The sequence below is a fragment of the Aythya fuligula genome, chromosome 31 (genome assembly GCF_009819795.1).
Source record: "Aythya fuligula isolate bAytFul2 chromosome 31, bAytFul2.pri, whole genome shotgun sequence".
Lineage (NCBI taxonomy): Eukaryota > Metazoa > Chordata > Aves > Anseriformes > Anatidae > Aythya > Aythya fuligula.
Window position 1 is genome coordinate 659,097 of NC_045589.1, and position 4,325 is coordinate 663,421.

Sequence of the window (4,325 nt, forward strand, 5' to 3'; positions counted from 1 at the left end):
GTAAGGGGGGCAAAACAGGAGAACCGTGGGAAGTGCATAGGTCCAGACAGGCAGCTAGAAAGGGGACATTCAATACGGATAGTTTATTCAAGAGGGGTGAAAGTGCCTGGAAGATGAGGGAGTACACCATGATGGACAAAGAAATGAAATGCAAGTGCTCATGACCATCAGTATTTCTTCTCCTGTGATGAATAGAGATCCTGAGAATTCACCTGAAGAAGGATGTAGGTCACTGGTGAAGGAAGTGTCTTTTTGTGCCATCACCAATGCAGATTACAAAATACTTCCACACGCCATGGTAATATGTCCCACCCAATTCTTGTCATCCTGTGGGGCAGGGCAGAGGGAGCTGACAGCCAAGGGACACATTTGGGTGACAAGGAGGGGACCCAGCAGAGACAAGGAGTCAAGGCAGTGGGGTGGGGGAGGCCAGGAGAAGCAGCCCAAGGGGTGGTGCTGCTTGTGAGGACACGTTTGTGCCAGCAGCCTGAGTGGGCAGCAGCTGTGTGGAGGCGAGGCGAGGCCAGGGAGCACATGCCAAGAGCCCTCCTGCCAGCAGAGACAAGGCCGGGGCTGAGGCCAAGGGGAGAGGCAGGCCCAGGGCAGGGGGCTGCAAGGGCCATGCTGAGTTCCCTGACCCTGCAGCAGCCGCACTGGCCCTCAGCAGATGTGCTGGCCAGCATGCATGGGGAGGTCCTGGCATGCATCAGAGAGCAGCAAGGAAGGTGCTGGAGAGGGCTGGGTTGAGGCAGGTGGCACAGCCCCATGCAGGGGTTGGCCTGGGGTCCCCTCTGCTGCAGCCACCACATGGAGCATGGCAGGAGGAGGGCATGCAGGGCTTGTGGCCACAGTGCAGAGCCTGGCCCTAGACACTCCATGACTGCCTTTCAGGTCCTGGCAGGCCATGGTGAGGGGACGAATGCCCTGGGCCCTCTTCCTGATCTGCCCAGGCCAGCAAGAGCCCAGAGTGGCCTCCTCTCCCCTGCCCCTGCAGCTCTGGGCTCCCTTCATGCAGCCCTGGCTCTGCAGCACCAAGCCCTGCTGGGAGACCTCCCTCACATGCTGCCACCGTTCCCTGATGCTGCTGTTGCCCTCTGCCGAGCACTGCCCAGCCCAGCCCAGCCCCTGCCCACCTCTCCCCACTTCGATGCCCTCTCCCCAGTCCAGCCCATCCCAGCCCAACAGCCCAGGCTGGGCTGGCCCCAGTGCAGTTCCCACCACAGGCTGCTGCAGGGCTCTGGGCATGGCCACCACAGCTGCAGCCTCTCGCAAGGCACCACAGCTGCTGGGACAAAGGTACCTCTGGGCCTCCCCAGCAATCCCAGGGCTGGGGGCAGCCATGGCTTGGGAAATGGAGGTCGGTGAACCTGTAGGAGTCCTGGTCTCTTGCCTGGGAGATCCCCAGCACAGAGTGCCTGTGTCCCGCAGGGCCAGCCCCAGTCCCAGGGCCAGCACAAGGCACAGGGCAGCTCCAGATTCCCCTGCAGGATAACATTTGCCATCAGTCCCAGCACCTTTCGGAGAATCCCAGGCCAGTAAAAGGACAGCTACTATTTGCTTGCACCACAGCTGCTGGGACAAATGCAACTCTGGGCTTCCTCAGCAGCCCCCACGCTGGGGCCAGCCATGGCTCAGGAAATGGACGTACATTAGGCTGCATTCTTCTTCACCAATGTTATAAGTTGCCCCCTTAATTAATTTTCAGAGAGCATTGTATTAATCCTATAAAGGAATCTATTGAGTAAGCATCGAGCAAGCAAAACAGCACTTGGCGGCCAGGGAGTCTCTGCTCCGGCAACGGCGCACCTTACCCCCGCCAGGGTCCCTTTTTATATCTTGGTAATTCCAGAATTATGCAGCTCATCCTGGTATGTTCTGCAACCGCGCGCACTGTTGCTAGGGGGTCGTCTCTGTCCCTCTGTTGGTCGTGAAGATGAAGGCCATAGTCTTCCTCGGCGTTGTGGTTCAACAACTTCTTTTTTTTTTTTTTTTTATTTGGTCATGTTGGCCCAGCATGAGACAGGAAGGCAGGATGTTGATACACTTGTTTAGCAACTTATCAGGAAATGGATACATGAGCTTTGCAACAGTGTCTTTGAACAAAAGAGGCAACTGAGATGCAGAAAGAGAGAAGGAAAGGGGGTTCTCTTCTTTTGTTACATTAAGCAAAAGAATTTTCATAGTGTCTAGCCAAGCATTATACAGCTTCTTACTTCAGCAGGGAGCTTTCGCAACTCCCGCTCCTCAAACAGAACTCCTTGTTTTTTATAATACAAAAGACAATGAACAAACATTTATGGTTTGTTCATAAACCCCCTTCCTCTCTGCTCTAGCGACTCACTGATGCTGTCTGTGACCCGTCATCCTCATGGAGCGGTCACTGCCTTCATAGCCTATGCGTGTCACCATCCTGCTTGCTGTTACAGCCTGCAGAGCGTTGGTTGGGGAGATCTTAACTGTCCTAGAGAGCGCTGGAAGTTCCTTCCAGCTGACTTCTCAAGGGCAGAGTGCTCTGGAGTCAATCCTGTGTGTGTCTGGCTGAAAGAGAAGAAGCACAAAACAAAGCAGCACCTCCCTGTGACCATGGGCAGCCCCTGCCTCTCTGCTCAAGAGTATCTCTCGACTCACCGATGCTGTCTGTGTCCCGTCTTCCTGATGCAGCATTCACTGCCGTCCTGCCCCCATTCTGTCAGCTTACTGCTTCCTGTGGACCATCAGGGGTGTAGCTTGGGGCGATCTTACCTGTCAGGTAGAGCGTTGGGAGCTCTTCCTTCCTGTTGAGTTCTCAAGGGGAGAGTGGACAGGAGTGTGCTGTGGTTTGGTCCCATAGCTGTGTGAATCTGGCTGCAAAAGGAGAAGCACCAAACAGTGTGCCATCCCCCTGAGACCACAGGCTGCGCTACTTCTGTGCCCGATGGTCTCCAGCGACTCACTGAGGCTGTCATTGTTCCGTCATCCTGACCCAGCGGTCACTCATGTCCTGACCCGACCGTGTTTCCATCCTGCTTGCAGTTAGAGCCTGGCGGGTGTGTGCTGGGGCAATCTTACCTGTCCTGGAGAGCATTGGGAGCTCTTCCTTACACCTGACTTCTCAAGGGGAGAGCAGCCAGGACTATACCGTTGTCTGGTTCCATGCTCTGCATTTCTGGCTGAAAGAGAAGCACCACAAGACAGAGCAGCATCCCTCTGTGAACATGGGCAGCACCTGCCTCTGTGCCCGAGGGTCTCCAGCAACTCACTGAGGCTGTCATTGTTCTGTCATCCTGATGCAGTGACCACTCCCATCCTACCCCGATCATGTCACCGTCCTCCTTGCTGTTAGAACCTGGTGGGAATGGGTTGAGGAAATCTTCCCTGTCCTAGAGAGCATTGGCAGCTCTTCCTCAAAGATGACTTCTCAAGGGGAGAGTGGTCAAGATTGTACTGTGGTCTGGTCCAATCGCCATGTGATTCTGGCTGAAAGAGAAGAAGGACCAAACGGAGCAGCATCCCTCTGTCAACACGGGCAGCCCCTGTCTCTGTGCCTGAGGGTCTCCAGTTACTCACTGAGGCTGTCCATGTCCTGTCATCCTCATGCAGCAGTCACTGCCCTCCTGACCCGAGCATGTCATCGTCCTGCTTTCTGTTAGAGGCTGGTGGGTGTGGGTTGGGGCGATCTTACCCGTCCCGGAGGGCCTTGGTAGCTCTTCTGTCCAGCTGAGTGCTCGAGGGCAGAAAGTCCAGGATTGTTCCGTTTCTGGCTGAAAGAGGAAAAGCACCAAACGGAGCAGCAACACCCAGCCTTCTGGGCATTGGTTGGGGAGATCTTAACTGTCCTAGAGAGTGCTGGAAGTTCCTTTCAGCTGACTTCTCAAGGCCAGAGAGGCCAGGATTGTGCCGTGGTCAATCCTGTGTGTGTTTGTCTGAAAGAGAAGAAGCACAAAACAAAGCAGCACCTCCCTGTGACCATGGGCAGCCCCTGCCTCTCTGCTCAAGAGTATCTAGCGACTCACCGAGGCTGTCTGTGTCCCGTCATCCTAATGCAGCGATCACTCCCTTCCTGCCCCTATTCTGTCAGCTTCCTGCTTGCGGTGGACCACTGGGGATGTGGGTTGAGGCGATCTTACCTGTCCCGGAGAGCATTGGCAGCTCTTCCTTCCAGCAGACTTCTCAAGGGGAGATAGGCCAGGATTGTGCTGTGGTCTGGTCCAATTGCTGATTGACTCTGGCTGGAAGAAAAGAAGCACCAAACAGAGCGACGTCCCTTTGTCTACACGGGCAGCCCTTGCCTCTGTACCCGAGGGTCTCCAGCGACTCACCGAGGCTTTCCGTGTTCCATTGTCTCC